The following is a 20,721-nucleotide window of genomic DNA, read 5'->3' on the forward strand; positions in this document are numbered from 1 at the left end:
CTAGGAATTCTGGGATACACACCTCCTACCTGCTTGGGAATTCTGGGATATCCACCTCCTGCCCACTAGGAATTCTGGGATATCCATCTCCTGCCCACTAGGAATTCTGGGATACACACCTCCTACCTGCTTGGGAATTCTGGGATATCCACCTCCTGCCCACTAGGAATTCTGGGATATCCATCTCCTGCCCACTAGGAATTCTGGGATACACACCTCCTACCTGCTTGGGAATTCTGGGATATCCACCTCCTGCCCACTAGGAATTCTGGGATATCCATCTCCTGCCCACTAGGAATTCTGTGATATTCACCTCTTGCCTGCTAGGAATTCTGGAAGTTGAAATATCAAGGGTTTTTTTCCTCTCTTCTTCAGTGTCAAATATTTATTCCGGCATTTAGGAAGATGGATGGGTCATAACTGCAAGTTTGGTGTCTGGAAACATATGTTTTCTCTTCAGCTGGCATGGACTTGGGGCATCAGTTAATTGCATGGTACAGATAGTCCTTGACTTATAACAATTTGCTTAGTGACCATTCAAATTTAAAATGGACTGGAGAAAAAAAAAAGTTCTACTGTTTTTCAGACTTAAGACCGTTGCGAGGAGCCCCCAAGATCAAAATCCAGACTCTTGGCAACTGACTCATACTTACGACGGTTGCAGTGTCCTGGGGTCACACGCTCCCCTTTTGCAACTAACTGACAAGCGAAATCAATGGGGAAGCCAGATCCATTTAACCACCGGTTACTAACTGAGCCATTGTGACGATTCACTTAACAACTGTGGCAGGAAAGCCGTCAAATGGGGAAAAAAATTCACTTAGCCAATGTCACCCTTAGCAGCGGAAGTTTTTGGGATCTAATTGCAGTCGTTAAGTCGAGCCTTACTTGTCAATAACCTGAAGTTAAATGAGAGGCAATCTAATTCCTGGGCTTCGTGTCCATTTGAGCTGTTGATGCTTCCTTTTCGAGTTGTTTTCTATTATTCCTATCTTGGTTGACAAGCTATCTGTGGAGGAAGAGAGAGATATTATTTTTCCAAATGCGGTAAATAGAACATTGCACAGGGCACAAGGCGGCCACTTCCTCATTCTCTTCATATCCTTCCGCGCTTTGGGGTCATGGAGAACACACATTTGCTCCGATTGGACTGGGCCCAAGGATGCTGCAGGAGCAATGTTGGTTTGGTTTTTTTTTTCTTCCCCTTGCAAAGTAACAGGATGTTGTATCAGCAGGGCCCAAGCAGCAGAACTACAATTCACTATCTCCTGGTGATTGGCCCAAAGTCACCCGGGTGGATTTCATGTCTAAGGCAGGACTAGAACTCACCAGTCTCCTGGTGATTGGCCCAAGGTTACCCAGCTGGCTTTCCTGGTTAAGGTGGTACTAGAATTCACAGTGTCCTGGTGATTGGCCCAAAGTCACTTAGCCCGCTTTCATGCTTAAAATGGGACTAGAACTCACAGTCTCCAGGGGATTGGCCCAAAGTCACCCAGCTGGCTTTCCTGGTTAAGGTGGTACTAGAATTCACAGTCTACTTGTGATTGGCCCAAAGTCACCCAGCTAGATTTCCCAGCTAAGGCAGAACTAGAACTCACTGTCTCCTGATGAATGGCCCAAAGTCACTCAGCTGGCTTCCATGCCTAAGGTGGTACTAGAGTTCACAGTCTCCTGGTGATTGGCCCAAAGTCATCCCGCCAGTTTTCCCAGCTAAGGCAGAACTAGAACTCACTGTCTCCTGGTGATTGGCCCAAAGTCACCCAGATGGATTTCCCAACTAAGGCAGAACTAGAACTCACCATCTCCTGGTGATTGGCCCAAAGCTGGATTTCCTAGCTAAGGAAGAACTAGAATTCACTGTCTCCTGGTGATTGGCCCAAAGTCACCCAGCTGGCTTTCCTGGCTAAGGCTGGAGTACAACTAGCGGTTTCCTTCTTTCTAGCCTGCTGCCCTAACCCACTACATCAAGCTGCTTTTCTCTTTGTTCATTTCTTAAACATATGGGTCACTGGCTTAACTTTGTATTAATTTCTCATTGATACCCTTTTAAAGAAAACTTTTCACCGTCTCTCTCTCTTTCTCTCCCTGTCTCTTTCTCTCCCTCTCTCTCTGTGTATCTCTCCTTTCCTCCCTTCTTCCCTCCCTCCTTCTCTCTGTCTCTCCCTCCCTCTCTCCTCTCTCTCCCTCACTCCCTCTTCCCCCCCCTCTCTCTCCCTCCTTCTCTGTCTCTCTCTCTGTCTGTCTCTCTCTCCCCCCTCCCTCCCTGTCAGGCATCTTTTAAAACAGTCTGCTTACAATTGCTAATTGTAGCAGCCTAATAAATCGTTAGTGGAAATAAAACAGGATGGAATTAATGCTAAAGTGGGATCGGAATGGAAGAATTCATCAAGCACATTTTTTTCCAATTAACTTTTGAAGTTAACTTCATTAAGGCTCTTTTTTTAGCGAGGGCTGTGGGTCTCCAAGAGGACTAATTAGAAAAGGATCACATATGAAAGGCAAATTACATTGCCGGGTAGGTTTTCTTGCGCGGCGCAACATGATTTAAAGTTTGCTTACGTTTTGGATTTTTCTTCTTCTTCGCTGTTTGAAGCCATTTCTCTTTTAAAGCTTGCACATTTTTTTTAAAAAGTGACTTTTCAGGATTTATCAGTTTAAGTAACTTGTGGAAGAAGATGGTAGGAAAAAAATATTTGGTCCACACACACCCCTGCTCAAAAACGCCTCCCCTAAATAATAAAACTCTTAGCTCTCAAAATATCATATGGAGAAAAAGAGGAATACTGGCCTAGAAACCCGGAGACCGTGAATTCTAGTTCCGCTTTAGGCATGAAGTCCAGCAGGGTGAATTTGGCCAGTTAGCAGAACGCTGAATTCTAGTCCTGCCTTAGACTTGAAATCCAGGTGTGTGACTTTGGGCTGATCACCAGGAGACTGTGAATTCTAGTCCTGCTTTAGGCATGACAGCCAGCTAGGAGACACTGGACCAATCCCCTGCAGACTGTGAGTTCTAGTCCCATTTTAGGCATGAAAGTAGGCTAAGTGATTTTGGGCTGATCACTGGGAGACTGTGAGTTCTAGTCCCATTTTAGGCATGAAAGTGGGCTAAATGACTTTGGGCTGATCACTAGGAGACTGTGAATTCTAGTCCTGCCTTAGACATGAAATTCAGCTTTGTGACTTTGAGCTGATCACCAGGAGACTGTGAGTTCTAGTCTTGCTTTAGGCATGACAGTCAGCTAGGTGACACTGGGCCAATTCCCTGCAGACTGTGAGTTCTAGTCCCATTTTAGGCATGAAAGTAGGCTAAGTGATTTTGGGCTGATCACTGGGAGACTGTGAGTTCTAGTCCCATTTTAGGCATGAAAGTGGGCTAAATGACTTTGGGCTGATCACTAGGAGACTGTGAATTCTAGTCCTGCCTTAGACATGAAATTCAGTTTTGTGACTTTGGGCTGATCACCAGGAGACTGAGTTCTAGTCTTGCTTTAGGCATGACAGTCAGCTAGGTGACACTGGGCCAATTCCCTGCAGACTGTGAGTTCTAGTCCCATTTTAGGCATGAAAGTGGGCTAAGTGATTTTGGGCTGATCACCAGGAGACTGTGAGTTCTAGTCCTGCCTTAGACATGAAATTCAGCTTTGTGACTTTGGGCTGATCACCAGGAGACTGTGAGTTCTAGTCCCATTTTAGGCATGAAAGCGGGCTAAGTGACTTTGGGCTGATCACCAGGAGACTGGTGAGTTCTAGTCCTGATTTAGGCGTGAGAGCCAGCTAGGTGACACTGGGCCAATTCCCTGCAGACTGTGAGTTCTAGTCCCATTTTATAAAAGCCGACTGACTTTGGGCCAATCCCCAGTAGCCTAATGAAGAGAGGGAATAGGGTTGACATCTTATCAGTCTTCCAGTACAGGAGGGGCTGTCACAGGGAACAGGGGGTCAACCTATTTTTCCAAAATACCTGAAGATTAGGACAAGAAATAACAGAGGGAAACTAATCAAGGAGAGAAGCAACCTAGGAATTTCTCGACAGAACAATTAATCAATGGAACGACTTGCCTCCAGAAGTTGTGGTTGCTCCATCACAGGAAGTTTTCAAAAATAGACTGAGGAGCCATTTGTCGGGAATACTATGGGGAAGTGATGGTGAATCTTTTTGGCCCGGAGTACCCGTTTTTGGCCTGTTTTCAGACTGTTTTGGGGGTCATTTTTCCAGGCCATTTTTGGCTGTTTTCCAGTGCACTAGAGCAGGGGTCTCCAACCTTGTGAACTTTAAGCCTGGCGGACTTCAACTCCCAGAATTCCCCAGCTGGGGAATTCTGGGAGTTGAAGTCCGCCAGGCTTAAAGTTCACAAGGTTGGAGACCCCTGTTCTAATGCAGGCAAGAGCAGCTGGAGACGGCGGTCTCCTGCTCGGGCAGGGGGTTGGACTAGAAGATCTCCAAAGATCTTCCGATCCTTTGTTGTTCTGTCTTCTGAATCAACTTGGTCGGTTGATCCTTCCTTTTTGGTTCCAGTTTCCTTTTTCTCAGGTGAAAAATCTTAACATCTAACCAGATGGTGTGGGTCGTCCCCCCCCTCTGTTCCTCTTGCTGGCAGCTGAAATGTTTTTGGCATTACGCAAGGCTGTTTAATGGAAGGTGGGGGGGGGGAAGGTTGGTGGAATGGGGAAACATCCTGAAACTCTGGATCTTTGGGACCTGAGTGGGTAAGATAAAGGTGAACGGGGCTCCCTCCCCGGCCAAGAGTCACCGTTTTTGAACGCTAGGCATTTTGCTGAAGGAGCAGAAGCCAACATGACGGGCTTATCAGTTAGCACAAACAAGGGCAGGGCTCTTCCCAAACCAGCCTGCTGTCCATTTTTTTATCTGGGATCTTATGCGTGGAAAGAAAGGAAGGAAGGAAGGAAGAAGGAAGGAAGGAAGGAAGGAAGGAAGGAAGGAAGGAAGGAAGGAAAGAAAGAAATAGAAAGAAAGAAAGAGAGAAAGAAAAGAAAGAAAGAAAAGAAAGAAAGGAAAGAAAGGAAGAAAGGAAGGAAGGAAGAAATAAAGAAGGAAGGAAAGAAAGAAATAGAAAGAAAGAAGGAAGGAAAGAAAGAAAGAAAAGAAAGAAAAGAAAGAAAAGAAAGAAAGAAAGAAAAGAAAGAAAAGAAAGAAAAGAAAGAAAAGAAAGAATGAATAGCGGGATCTTCTGGGAGATAGGGGATATGGTCTGGAGGGCAATTTGCCAGCTGGCTGAAAGATTTGCTATGACAGCAGAGCAGAGTGAGGGCTTTGGAAGGGACCTTGGAGGTCTTCTAGTCCAACCCTCTGCTCAGGCCAGGAGACCCCATACCATTCTGGACCAATAGCTGTCCCTTAAAAGCTTCCAGTGTCGGAGCATTCACAATTTCTGGAGAAAAGTCATTCCACTGATTAAATTGTTCTCACTGTCAGGAAATTCCCTCCTTAGTCGTAAGTTGCTTCTCTCCCTGATGAGTTTCCATCCTGAGTTGCTTGCCCGGCCTTCAGATGCTCTGTTTTTGTTTTCACTTTGATTTATTGGTTGTTATTTCCACTGTTTGAGGACTGTGCTCATCAGTCACCAAAAGAACGTAGAATACAGGTAGTCCCCCACTTACAACAGTTCATTTAGTGGCTGCTTGACCCCCTCCTCTCTGTGGCAGCCCCTCAAATATTGGAACACCGCCATCATGTCTCCCCGAGTCCTTCTCTTTACTAGGCTTGTTAGTTGCGAAGTCATGTCCAACCCATCGCGACCCCATGGACAACGTTCCTCCAGGCCTTCCTGTCCTCTACCATCGTCTGGAGTCCATTGAAGCTCACACCGACCGCTTCCATGACTCCCTCCAGCCACCTCCTTCTCTGGCGTCCCCTTCTTCTTTTGCCCTCCATCCTTCCCAGCATGAGGCTCTTCTCCAGGGACTCCTTCCTTCTCATTAGGTGGCCAAAGGCTTTGAGTTTCCTCTTCAGGATCTGGCCCTTTAAAGAGCAGTCAGGGTGGATCTCCTCTAGGACTGACTGGTTGGATGGCCTTGCAGTCCAAGGGAGATAGGGAGATAGACAGGAATACGTTGGTAGATAGGTAGATTATAGATATAGATAAATGGTTAGATACATAGGTAAGTAGCTAGATAGGGATGGATGGATGGATGGATGGATGGATGGATAGAGATAGATAGATAGATAGATAGATAGATAGATAGATAGATGATAGATAGATAGATAGATAGATAGATAGATAGATAGATAGATAGATAGATAGCATGACTGATGGAGCAACATCGTTCCCAGCATGAGGCTCTTCTCCAGGGAGTCCTTCCTTCTCATTAGGTGGCCAAAGTCTTTGAGTTTCCTCTTCAGGATCTGGCCTTCTAAAGAGCAGTCAGGGTTGATCTCCTCTAGGACTGACCGGTTGGATCACCTCGCAGTCCAAGGGACTCTCAGGCGTCGTCTCCAGCACCAGAGTTCAAAGGCCTCCATTCTTTGGCATTCAGCCTTTCTTTACTAAACTAGCCATGCCCAGTTCCTGTAAGTGGGGTTTTTTTGTGTGTGCATTTTTTGCGCCCTTTCCTTCCATCTGTGCTTTTTAACTAACAGGTCCTAAATTCTTGACATCTTAGAAAGGGGAAATACCCTCGGTGCCCTTCTTGTTATGCACCATATCACCAAAGCTACAGAAAAACATTTCACATCAGCATAAAAAACACAGAGGGTTGTTGTGCAAGAAGAAGCTATTTTGCCCAGTGGTTCTTTCCCAGTTGTGTGTTGTTGTTGCTGTTGTTGTTTTTTGCTGATTGTGTTTTGCAAGACACAGGTACTCCTTGACTTACGACTGTGACCTCTGTAGCAGCATTCCCACCCGTCTCTTGATCAAAATTTGGCCGCTTGGCAATTGGTAGCTACTGTGTTTATAACTAGGGACACCCCGCTAAGAAAAAAAAAATCTTTTTTTAGGTAAATTTTGAGCTGCAATAGGACAGTTTTTCTCCTCTCCTTGCCTTTTCTACTCTCAAATAGCATTTTTGTGTGTGTGTGTCTGCCCTGATTTTAAAATTTGGAAAAAATTAGCTGTCCGGAAAAATTCCTTGATGAGTTTGAGATAAATTAATAGCTGGGAAAATAGTGTTTCAGAGATACGACTGGAGTTGGTGGGTGGATCAAATTTCTGCGTTTCCATGCTTTTGTTTGTTTGCAAACAAGTAGTCCTCAACTTACAACAGTTTGTTTAGTGACCATTCAAAGTTACAACAAAGTTACAAAAAGCGACTTACGACCATTTTTCATGGTTACAACCATTGCCTCATCTCCATGGTCGCATGATCAAAATTTGGGTGTTTGGCAGCTGACTCACATTTATGACGGTTTCACTGCCCTGTGGGGGTCACGTGATCGGTTCCACCACAAAACCGCGGTCGACTAAAGCGCGCTTGACGAAACCGCGTACCTGACGTCATCACAGCGCGACGAAAAAAGCACGCTGTGAGTGCTAAAGGTAAAATTAACCCCTAAACCTAAACCTAACCCCCCGAAACCTAACCCTAAACCTAACCCTTAACCTAACCCTAAACCTAACCCTAACTCTTAACCTAACGCTAAACCTAACGCTAACCCTAAACCTAACCCTAACGCTTAACCTAACCCTAACCCTAAACCTAACCCTTACCTTAACGTGAATCGGCTTGCTTTCAAAGCGCTTTTTAAAGCGCCCTTTTTTCTCTGCGGTCGCTGTTGTCGCGCTGCTGATGACGTCAGCGACGCGCTTTAATCGGGCGCGCTTTAGTGGACCGCGGTTTTGTCGTGCCACGACGTGATCCCCTTTTGTGACCTCCTAACAAGCCAATTGGGGGGGGGAGCCAGATTCACTTAACAACCGTGTTGCTAACTTAACAACAGCAGTGATTCAATTTAACAGAAGCGGCAAAAAAAAGCCATAAAATGGGGCATAAGCCACGTCACAAATGTTTCGCTTAGCAAACAGAAAAATTGGGCTCGTTTGTGGTCGTAAGTTGAGGACTTGCTACCCGTATAGTTTTGCGCTCTATGTGGTGTCCTCAGAGCAAAATTTACACCGGCGATTCTATTTTAATCTCTTTTAAAGGCCTTTTGTGCCAGTTGGAAGATGTCCTAAGATGGTTTGATCTAGTAATTTGGAGAACAGATGAAAACTTGGGTTGGTAACCTTTCCTGGAAAATTTTGGGACTTTTTTTGGGGGGGGGGGGGAATGATTAAACATCCGGTTTGAAAGTGGGTAGCAGCCGATTCAAAGTAAATATTTGAAATGGTTTCCCGTTCATAAAACAGAAACCAAGCAGATGTACATTTCTGGCAATAAAATTTGTTTATGTTGTTGGCTTGCCTTATTATAACCGTTCATTCTTTTTTTTTAATTCCCAAGCTAATTCTTGCATTTTATTCCCATCTGGCACTCCAGATTTTTAAAGCGAAATCTATCATACGTCTGATCTTCCCCTTTTTTTTAATTCTCACAACAGCCCTGCGAGGTAGATTTAAGTTGAGAAATGACAAATGCTTGTAAAGTCTTCCTACAGTAGGGAACCTTCTATTTACAATCATTCCTTTAGTAGTCGTCGGAAGCTATTACGGCCTTGAAAAAGGTAACTTACAACCAGTCCTAATACTTATAAATATCACATCCCCACAGTCATGTGATCAAATTTTGAATGCTTGGCAACTGGCATGTACTTGTGACAGTTTTGCAAATTTCCCGTGGTAATGTGATTGGCCCTTGCAACCTTTGTAGTCAACTTCCAACAAGAAAAGTCAATGTTGGGAAACAGGATTGGCTTAATGACTGCGATTTGCTTAACGTTCGCTTAACGACCGTGGCAGAAAAAGTCATAAAAGTGGGCGTGACTCTCTTAAGAACCACCTTGCTTCTGGCCCCAATTGTGGTTGTAATTGAAGTCTACATTGTCTTCGATATTGAGAGGAAAGCTGAAGCCCCCAGTCCTATCACCATTAAATTATTATAAATATGTTTTATTTTCATTTTCATTTTCATTTCATACGGTCACATATATACTGTGCATAACCGGGGCCATATAACATTGAGCAATAAACACAGCCATCCTTGTCAACAATACTCCCCAAGATACAAACCCAATATACCACTTCAACCCTCCATACACCCTTTCTTTCACCCCCCTCCAACTTTCCTTTCTCCCCTCCAACATTCCCCTCTACCTACTTCCCCTTCCCCTCTATCACTCCTCTATCACCATTAAATTACATGATTAGGCAAGTTAAATTAACAAATTAAAGTGGAATAGTAATTGGGAATGGTCAATAGAACAGTTTAATTGTATATTGTAAACACTGTGCATACTTTTTATTTTTTTAAAAAGAAACTGAATTTGCAAGTAGAGTTGTTATTTTTAAGAGACAAAACCAGTCAAGGAAGTTTGATTGAATTTCTCGCTCTTCTTCCTTGTCTAATAAAAAAAAAATTTAATGTGTTCTTCAAGGATTATTCAGCGCGTAACTTCTCTCATTCCTCTTCTGGATTTTTTTGCTTCTCTTTGCCCCTCCGGGCATAAAGTATCCATTATATTTAATAAAACACCAGGTGTTGGAAATGCGGAAATATATTTTTTTTCCAAGCATGTGCCCCTTTGGATCTGTGGAAAAATGATTATTATTCCGGTTATTATCCAGCTGCCTATGCAAGAAAAATAATGGGTGGGTGGGACTTTGGATGTTGTGTGCCATTCTGAGAAAGGATATTTTGGAGTAGGAAAAAAAGTCACGGCAAAATAGCAAACTGAGAAGTCGTACGGCCATATCGTTAAGGTTTGATGGAGACTTCACCGTGCAAGGATTTCGGCAAAGTAGATACTTTATCTTTGAAAGTTGGGTGGTTGGGAATGATGGTTGATTTGGCCCAGCAAGGATGATGTCCCACAGGAAGGGAGCCACCATGGAGAAGGCCCTTTTTCGTGGTCCCACTAAATTGATCTCCTTTAGTAGAGGGATCCCTGCCTCCCTCCCTCCTCTAGTGGTTCGGATAAATGTGATTGGGAAAAGATGGTCCTTCAAATACAGGTAAATGTTCTGACCTAGGCTTCCCAAAAGCACAAAGCCGACTCCTCATCCCGATAAAACCCATTTTATTTAGTTTAAAGGGAATTCCTCTCCAGCCAAAAGTCTTTCAAGAGATTTCACAACGACAGACTTTTATCAGGCTTGGAGAGCTGCCAGGCCGATATCTTCCAAACTCCACGCTGTAGCAGCAATTACTTGGCAAGAAGTCAGGAACAGATCTTCATCCGAATGAATTGAACTTACGGCCTCCTGCAAACTCCACTCCCCTTTCGCTCCTCTTTATTCCTTGTGGGAGGGCCATTCACCATCTACCTGTGGCTTCACTCCCGAGTCGGCCCTTGTTCCTTAGCTGTTCCCTTCTCCTGGCAGCTCTGCGTTTGCGCACATCGGGAACAGGCTCCAGCTGTTCTTCTGCTCCACTGATCCCCGACTCTGAAGGCAGCTGATAACTGTCGGACGGCCCTGGCTCCCTTCTTATATTCTTCTTATTCCTGGAACCTCTTTTCTTATTAGAGCAGAGGTGGCGCAGTAGTTAAATGCAGCACTGCAAGCCACTTCAGCTGACTGTTATCTGCAGTTCAGCGGTTCTAATCTCATCGGCTCAAGGTTGACTCAGCCTTCCATCCTTCCGAGGTGGGTAAAATGAAGACCCGGATTGTTGTTGGGGGCAAATATGCTGACTCTGTAAATTGCTTAGAGAGGGCTGAAAGCCCTATGAAGCGGTATATGTCTAACTGCTATTGCTATTATTCCTGGGCCAGGTCTCTCCAAGTCTTCCAATCTTGCACTGCTGGCTGGTGTAACCTTTGATGGTGTCCAACCTCCATGTTCTTTGGTGGCCTTTTGGTTTCTTTTTACCTCTCATTCTTCCAAGCACAATTGCTTTCTCCAGTGAATTTCCCTGCCCAATGTGGCCAACGTAAGCGTGATGCAGTTTTGTGATTTTACCTTCCAGTAACCTGTCCTATTACTAGTTAAGGGGACGCAGTGGCTCAGTGGCTAAGACGCTGAGCTCGTCGATCAGAAAGATCGGCAGTTCGAGTCTCTAACACTGCGTAACGGAGTGAGCTCCCGTGACTTGTCCCAGCTTCTGCCAACCTAGCAGTTCGAAAGCAGGTAAAAAATGAAAGGAGAAAAATAGGAACCACCTTTGGTGGGAAGGGAACAGCGTTCCGTGCACCTTCGGCGTTGAGTCATGCTGGCCACATGACCACAGAGATGCCTTCGGACAGCACTGGCACTTCGGCTTTGAAACAGAGATGAGCACCGTCCCCTAGAGTCGGAAACGACTAACACATATGTACGAAGAGAACTTTTACCTAACATGTCTTGGTATTATGCCCTCCGATCCTTACTTGTTAGTCCCCTTTGCTGTTCAAGGAATACCTGTATCAAAGCTGTGTCTACCTCTTCCCTCAACTGCTTTGATGCTCGGTAGAGGACATGTCGGAGATGAAGGTAGACAGTCCTTCAGCCAAGTTTGACTCTTACATGACAAAGGACTCCTCCATGAGTTTTCCTTGGCAAGAATACAGCATAGTTTGCCTTTACCTTTTTTTCTGGGATGTAGTCTAACTTCTCACTCGTCTCCAGTCCTGGAATTTCCTGGAATCTCCTATTCAGATGTTAATTACGTTAGGTGCGTAGTTTTTCCCCCTTATCGGACAAGGTCAGCTGAGACTGCATCACTGAAAGCATGAATAAACTTAGTATGCTATATCCCCTCGGCTCCATCTTCTCTGCTCTGCTTTGCTTCCCTCCTGTCAAAGAGTAAACTATTGTTCTTTAAACAGCCTTCATGGATTTAGAATAGAAATAGAAATTCTTTATTGGCCAAGTGTGACTGGACACACAAGGCATTTGTCTTTGGTGCAGATGCTCTCAGTGTAAATAAAAAAGACAAAATACCTTCACCAAGTATCACAAGGTGCAACATTTAGTGATAGTCATAGGGTACAAGTAAGCAATCAAATCATATTAGGAAACAATATAAACCGTAATGATACAAGCACAAAGTTATAATCATACAGTCATAAGTGGGAGGAGATGGGTGATAGGAACGATGAGAAGATTAATAGTAGTGCAGACTTAGTAAATAGTTCGACAGTGTTGAGGGAATTATTTGTTTAGCAGAGTGATGGCATTTGGGGGGAAAAGACTGTTCTTGTGCCTAATTGTTCTTGTGTCTAGATACTACATCCTAACATCTTTGGAACAGTGATGGTCCTTATGTTCTTTGAAGAGCACAATGAATTCAATCTATAGAGAATCCTTCAATTCCCCACTATCCTGTCAGAGCTGAAGAAGCTTCTTGGATGAGAAGCGAAACGTCTTCAAAAGAAAAAAAATATCAGAAAGTCCAGTTGCCTCCTGAAAAAGCACCTTTGGGATAATAAATTTAGTACACTGCATCCTGTTTATTCCATCTTCTTGCTTGCTTCCTTCCTGTCAAAGAATAAACTGTAATAGTTTTGGGGACAGCAACTTTCTACCTTATGTTCTTTAAACAGCATTAATGAATTTAGTATACGACATCCCTTTTACTCCATCTTTTTTTCTTCTTCTTCTGTTTTTCTTCTTTCCTGTCCAAGAATAAACTATAATAGTTTTGGGACAGTGACTTTCTACCTTACGTTCTTTCAAGTCATCTTCATCCCTGTTGCCATTTGTGTTTTTTCTTTCCTTCTGCAAACATTCCCCGAATATTATATGGCTGCTGTTTTCTTTCACTTCGTCCAAAACTGTCGGGCCAAAACAAACTTGATTTCAGGAAGCCTTTCTAGGAAAAAAATAAAACAAAATCTCTCCTTTGACCAGGAAGCGATACCCTTGTGCGCTGGGGCTTAAGTTTCTAGCGCGCTCCATTTATTTAAAAAAAATAAATAAATAAAAATAACAAGGAAGAAAAAGAAGAAAATCCTTTGACCTGCTTGGCGAAGTAACTTAAAAGAAGGGGGGGGAAAAGAGTTATGCAAATTTTTTTCCTGAAATGTCATCCTTAATCTCTTGAGCCACCGAAAATGCGAAAAGCAGACTCTGTCTATCTATTCCTCCCTGCCCCCCTACCGTCTTTCGCAACCTCAGGGGGGGAAAGGGCCAGGACGAGTTATGGACTTGTTTGCCTTTAAACACCCATGTTTCACAATTGGAGGAAAACTTTGATCCCCGACTTTTAGCGTGTTTCGTTTTTTCCATCTTTCCCTTGGGCTGAGGTGGTGGAAATGGGGTGGGAGTCAGCTGCTCAGAGAGACACATAAGGACCCCTACTCAATGGGGGCTGCATGGGGATCAAGCCAAGGCTTCTCTCTCCCTTCCTCCCACTGTCCAGCAAACTTATATTATCCTGTGTTCCATGTTTTTCTTTCTCTCTCTTCTCCCAACTGTCCAGAATAAAAGAATAACAGAGTTATATATTTACTTGGTTCTTACTAACTGTTATTTCTACTCTTTGAGGACTGGGCGCTGTCAGTAACAGACAAAATGTAGAATGGAATATAGAGTTGGAAGGGACCTTGGAGGTCTTCTAGTCCAACCCCCTGCTTAAGCAGGAAATCATCTACCATTCCAGACAAATTATGGTCCAATCTCTTCTTAAAAGCCTCCAGTTGGAGCTCCCTCAACTTATTTCTCTTTGATATAATTGTTTTATTTTTATTCATAAACATTTTGAATACAGTGTATTGTCAGAGGATATCACTTATAAAAGAAAAAAAAGAGAAGGAAAGAAGACAGTGAAAATATTAACACATAGACTGGTAGCAATAGAAGTAATATAACAGGATGGTTTTTCCTATGTTTCTTTTTCTATTAGATTATTTATAATTCTGTTAAATGTATTGGTGTATTTATAATTATAGGCCATCTTTATATTTAGCTCACACATACCAATAATCTTTCTTCGTCTAATTTCTACCTCTTCTCTCCAACCACTCATAAAATCTATTCCATATCAAGCAATATGCTGTGTCAGCTTTATCTTTTATTTTTAAAGTCAGTCTCCGTGCAATCTAGTATTTTCCGAATTACATCCTCATCTGGTGGAATATTCTCATCCTTCCAGTATTTTGCAAATATATACCTTGCTGCTGTCGGTACATGCAAAACTATATATATATACTCCTACATATATCATAACCCTCCGACATCATCCTCAACAGAAATACTTTTTGGTTTCAGGTCTATAGGTTGTTTAATCATCTTTTCAAAACAGTTATGGATTTTCTTCCAATATTTTCTTGCTTCTACCACGTAAGTGCCCTGGGGTCTGATTGCATTTCCAGCATTTGGCAAGTTACTGAACATTACTGAGCACCCACAACTTCTGGTGGCAAGCTGTTCCACTGATGAATTGTTCTAGCTGTTAGGAATTTATATCCTCCGGTCCTTGTGTTTCCAACCCCCGCCCCCCCCAACTCTTCAAGATGGGAAGAAATGAGGTTTGAACCTGTGTCTAAACCAGTTGGCTCGAAATGGATCGGAGAGAAGGAAAAGCAGAGGGTGAAAGAGGAGAGGAGGAAGAGGAAGAAAACAGCCTGAGAGAGATATTCAGTTTGATAATTCTTTGCTCATCATGCCCGAAGGGTTGCCGGCCACTGAATTAGTCACTTTTCTGGAATTTATAATCTGTTCTCTCTCTCTCTGCGAAGCGACCTTGACAAAAAGCCCTATGGCACCAGGTCGGTTTTCAAGAGCCAGGCAAACACCAGAATTCCCAGAATAGGGTGTGGGCCAAGATAAAAACCAATCTTATTATTTGGGGTGGAATGTGCAAATTGCTTCAGAGACTTTCGGCTGGCCTGGGGCGGCAGGGTCTCGGGATTCCGGCCGAACATCGCTGTGTGCCAAAAGCACCCATGTGCCTGTGCAACAGCCTGGACCCATAATGCAATGCATGTATGACACCCCCCCATGGACCCCACCCCCTCTGAATGCACGTGCAACACCCCCCCACACGCATACACCACGCAGCGTATGCGCACACGATCCCCCATGCCTCGTTTTGGGCCTAGTAGGCGTCCTTGCAGCCTTCCTTCTGGGACCAGAAATGTGACGGAGGGGTGTGCCACCCCTCGCGCCCCATTTTGGGCCTAGTAGGTTTCCCTGCAGCCTCCTGGGACCACAAATGTGCCGTGGGGGGGTGCCACCCCTCGCATCCCGTTTTGGGCCTAGTAGGTTTCCCTGCAGCCTCGTGGGACCAAAAAAAATGGACCGCGGGGGGGTGTGTGTGTACCACCCCTCACGCCCCGTTTTGGGCCTAGTAGGTTTCCCTGCAGCCTCCTGGGACCAAAAATGGGCCGCGGGATGGGTGGTGGTGCCACTGGCAGGCCACAAAATGTCGTTGGCAACGATGAGTAGCTGCTGAAATGCCCCTTAAAATCATTACTGCTGCAAATAGCTTGCCAAATTGAAACGATCGTTTTAAATATCTGGAGGGAAAGGCGTGAAACGGGCATGGATTTTTTAAAAAAAATAAACTTGGCACCTATCGTGGCATGCTTTGAATTTGATTGGCGCTGGCAGGGGAAAGGATTGCCTGGCCCAGGTAGCAGGGAAACAAAACACAAAATAATAATTTGAAGCCGTGCCAGCCGGATGATTAGCATTAATTAGGTTGGCACCTAAAAGTGAGTGAGTGGCAGAGAACAAATGCCGCATGGAGAAGATTTACATCTTGGCATTTATATTTAAGTGGTTCCAGATAAGGTGAGGTAAAAGTGCTTTCTCTGCCCGAAAGGCAGGGCAAATCCGTGCCATGCAGAAAAATCCAGGAAAAAGCAAGGTTGGCATGTTATTTCTTTGTTGTTAGTTGTGAAGTTGTGTCCGACCCATTGTGACCCCATGGATAACGTTCCTCCAGGCCTTCCTGTCCTCTCCCATCCCCTGGAGTCCATTGAAGTTCATGCCGACTGCTTCGGTGACTCCATCCAGCCACCTCCTTCTCTGCCGTCCCCTTCTTCTTTTGCCCTCCATCGTTCCCAGCATGAGGCTCTTCTCCAGGGAGTCCTTCCTTCTCCTTAGGTGGCCAAAGGATTTGAGTTTCCTCTTTAGGATCTGGCCTTCTAAAGAGCAGTCAGGGTTGATCTCCTCTAGGATGGACCATTTGGATGGCCTTGCAGTCCAAGGGACTCAATGCAGGAGTCTTCTCCAGCATCAGAGTTCAAAGCCCTCCATTCTTTGGCGCTCAGCCTTTATCTCTAACCTCCAAAGCTGAGTTCATTTCCATCAGCGTGACATCCCCCACCCACCCCCCGGTCTGTTTTTATTATTTTCAGCTTAGTCGGTGGGGTGGGGGTGGACGGACACTACAAGTTCATCCTCATTTAGTGACCAAAATTGGGACGGGCAAACTTGGTCTGTTAAGCGAAGCGGTTGCTAAGTGAAACCAAGATTCTGCATTCCTCGGCTATACAGATCTGCGAAGGTTGTTGGTGGAGATTATTGGTGGCATGCCTACTGTTTCATCATTTAGGGACCATTCAATGTTGTAACGGTGAACGGCCATTGAATGAGGCAATTTGCTAGGTGGGGCCTATATATGGGTGGAGAGCAGTAGTGGGTTTCAAATTTTTTTAGAACCTCTTCTGTAGATGTGGCCTGCTTTGTGGGAGTGGCTTGCCGGCCATGTGACCGGGTGGGCATGGCCAACTTGTAAAATGTGGTGAAACTCACTTAACAACGCTCTTGCTTAGCAACCAAAATGTTGGCTCAGGAACTCTGGCATTGAAGCACGCAAGTCTTAAAGCTGTCAAGTTACAAGACCTTTGCACCCCTAACCTTTAGGGGGAAAAAAACCACAGGAGTGTTCAAACTTGACAGCTTTAAGACTTGTGGACTTCAACTCCCAGAATTCCTCCTCTCACTCTTCATCTTCATCTTCATCTTCATCTTGATGATGTGCTGACGGGTGGGGGGAGGGAGCTGGAACCGGCTCTAAACAGCACGGTAGATTTGTGGAACCTCTTCTATAGAAGAGGTTAGAACTCCTGGTGGAGAGGCTGGATGCATAATCCCATATAATTCCAGGGAGACTTCTGAATTTATTCATTCATAGGTTTATTTTTTAATTTTATATGCTGTCAGAAATGGTGGAGGGTAGTAATGGCTAACTTTTTGGTCCTCCATGTGCCTGCCCACACCCATAATGCAATGCGCGCACGACCCATTCAAAATTACAATGGCACTGAAAAAAGTGGCCATTTTTTCACACTTACGACCGTTGCAGCAATCCCCGTGGTCACAGGATCAAAATGCAGATTTTCATTTCATTTAATTTCATTTATTGAATTTCTAGGCTGCCCAATCCCGAAGGATTCCGGGCAACTTACAGAAATGAAAAATTATTTTAAAAGAATTAAAACAACAGATGCTTGTAACTGGCTCATATTTTTGACGGTCGGAGCATCCCGGGGTGTGTGTGTGTGTGTGTGTGTGTGTGTGTCACATGATCCCCTTTTGCAACCTGACATGCAAAGTCAACGAGGACGCTAAATTCATTTAACATCCCATGTTGCTAATTTAACCAGTGCAGTGATTCACTTAACAACCGTGGCAAGAAGAGTTGTAAAACGGGGCAAACTCGCCTAACAAAATGTCCCTTCCAACTCTGTGGTTCTGTTCTGTTCTGTTCACTTAGCAACCGTGTTCCTAACTTAAGCACTGCAGCGGTTCACTTAACAGTGAGAAAGGCCGTTAAAATGGAGCCAAAGCTCACTTAGCAATCGTCTCCCCGAGCAACGGAAATTTTGGGCTCATTTGCGGTCGTACGTCGAGGACTATCTATAACACAGCCTTCAAGGGGAAGAAGCTGTGCACCCCGATAAGTACTGTATTTTTCAGAGTATAAGACGCACCAAGATTTTGAAGAGGAAAATTAAAAAAAAAAGTTTTTGCACTTTGCAAACCTCCCCAAAATGGCTTGTTTTTTGCGCAGTCCCATTTTTTGTCCCCCCCCCCCCCAAAAGGCATGCATAGCCTTTAGGAGGCTTATAGAGTGCTTCTGGGGGCTGTGAGGGCAAAAATGACCAGAAAATGGCCTGTTTTTTACTCATTTCTGCTCTCCCCATCCTCCAGGAGCACTCTGGAAACCTCCTAAAGGCTATGCATGGCCATTTTTGCAAAGGGTTGGGGTTTCAGGAGGCCAAAAATGCTGTATTCAGTGTATAAGACACACCTAGATTTTCAACCTCTTTTGAGGGAAAAAGGTGCATCTTATACTCCGAAAAATACGGTACATATTGTTAGCACCGCCGAAGAAGTTGGGTGAGAGGTGTTTTGCAAACTTGATTTGCACTTTGGGAAGGGAGAGGCAGAGAGTCAGCTCATTTCTTGGTCCAGTTCAGCTCGTTTTCTTCCTCTGTAAAGTTGGGGCACGGCCGGTTTTCATTTGTCTGCAAAAAAAAATCAGCTGGTTTCACAACTGGGACGGGGTTTTGCTTTCGACAGGGTAGACGGGACACCTTCCAGATGGCTGGAGAATAGAATTGGGGAACTGCAACACCTCAAATTGTCTAGGATGTTTGACTGCAGCTGGCCCAGCCTAATTAAAAAGGCTGCAGGATGGGAAGGGTTGGTGAAGACCAGTTGAAACCACATCCTTAGCAGAAGACAACTCTTCTTTACTTCAATTCCTTTTTCTTCCCTTCTGGCCTTCAGTTCATCGCCACCGTGGTTCTTTTGTCTGGTGGCCATTTTTTTTGCAATTTCTTCTTCGTTTTCAACAATTTCCAGCTGCTGAATGGCTGGAAGTCTCAAGCAACATACACATTTAATAAATTGTGGTCAGCCAGATGACTTTTGACCACCATCTCTCAGCTGTGACCAGGGGGGCATTTGCCCAGGTTCGCCTGGTGCGCCAGTTGCGGCCCTACCTGAATCGGGAGGCCCTCACAACAGTCACTCGAGCCCTTGTGATCTCCAGGCTGGAATACTGTAATGTGCTCTACATGGGGCTGCCCTTGAAGAGCATCCGGAGACTTCAGCTAGTCCAGAATGCGGCCGCGCGAGTGATCGTGGGCGCACCACGGTTCGCCCACATAACACCGATCCTCCGTGAGCTGCACTGGCTACCTGTCGATCTCCGGGTGCACTTCAAGGTCCTACTCACCACCTATAAAGCGCTCCATGGTAGTGGATCTGGCTATTTGAGAGACCGCCTTCTGCCAATTACCTCCCTGCGTCCCATCAGATCGCATAGAGTTGGCCTCCTCCGTATTCCATCCGCCAGTCAGTGCCGACTGGCGACTACCCGGAGGAGAGCCTTCTCTGTTGCGGCTCCGACACTATGGAACAATCTCCCCGTGGAGATTCGTACCCTCACCACCGTCCAGGCCTTCCGCACAGCCCTCAAGAACTGGCTAGCCCGTCAGGTCTGGGGCTAAGCCTATTTTCGCCCCTCCCGAATGTTGAGTGAATGTTGAGTTTTATTGTTTAATTTTTTTTTATTCACATTTCTTTTTGCACTGTCCTACACTCCCCTTCCTTTGTGATTGTAAGCCGCCCTGAGTCCCCTCAGGGAAAAGGGCGGCCTATAAATGCTCAATAAATCAAATCAAAATCAAAATGTTTAGATTGGATGTGGCGCTGTTATCCACCCATCGAGCCCTTTGCAAGGACCTGGGAGGGGCAGATGTGGATGTTTGATGGTGTTAAAGGTCTTGTCGCAGGATGTCAGCTGTTCCCAGCAAAGCTGCCTTTTGCAATTGACCGATGGGGTTTTTGTCAACGCCAGTATTAATAGTCATCCAGATGTTCAGACTGGATTTGGCACCCCCCCCACCTATCCACTCCTCTCCAAGGACCTGAGATAGGCAGATGTGAATGTTTGATGGTATTGAAGGTCTCATCTGCAGGATGTAAGCTGTTTCCAGTGCAATTGACTGATGAGGATTTTGTCAATGACGATGGTGTCCCAGTGGTGTCTCAGATGTTTTGGGACTGCACCCAAGGTGCCTATTACCACTGGTCCTCTTATTATCTATCAAAACCCTTGGTATTGGTCTTTGACCCACACTTTGGAACGAGTAATGATGTACTGAAATATTTTAGAGCCCTGTTTTGTCAAAATTGCAACTTTCAGACTTCCAACTCCCAGAATTCCCCAGCTGGCATGCCGTCTTAAAGTCCACAGGTTTGAATGCTTCCAAGTTTGAGAAACACTGTTTTAGAGACACCTCTGTCTTCTCCAGCAGAGGTGCTGGAGAAGACTCCTGTGAGTCCCTTGGACTGCAAGGCGATCAAACCGGTCAGTCCTAGAGGAGATCAACCCTGATTGCTCTTTAGAAGGCCAGATCCTGAAGAGGAAACTCAAGTACTTTGGCCACCTAATGAGAAGGAAGGACTCCCTGGAGAAGAGCCTCATGCTGGGAACAATGGAGGGCAAAAGAAGAAGGGGATGACAGAGAAGGAGGTGGCTGGAAGGAGTCACCGAAGCAGTCGGCGTGAGCTTCAATGGACTCCAGAGGATGGTAAAGAATAGGAAGTCCTGGAGGAACGTTGTCAGTGGGGTTGCGATGGATCAGACACAACTTCACCACTAACAGCAACTGCTTTTTAAAGGCGTCTAGATCTGTTTTTGAATGCTGTTGTTACCAATATGTGCATCCCTCTGCTTTTCTTAAAAACACACACACCCCACAAATATTAAAATTGTTTTGAAACT

Source organism: Thamnophis sirtalis, unplaced genomic scaffold, assembly GCF_051295495.1.
Source record: "Thamnophis sirtalis isolate CommonGarterSnake01/CBP01778 unplaced genomic scaffold, rThaSir2_p1.2 scaffold_2, whole genome shotgun sequence".
In the NCBI taxonomy this organism is placed as follows: domain Eukaryota; kingdom Metazoa; phylum Chordata; class Lepidosauria; order Squamata; family Natricidae; genus Thamnophis; species Thamnophis sirtalis.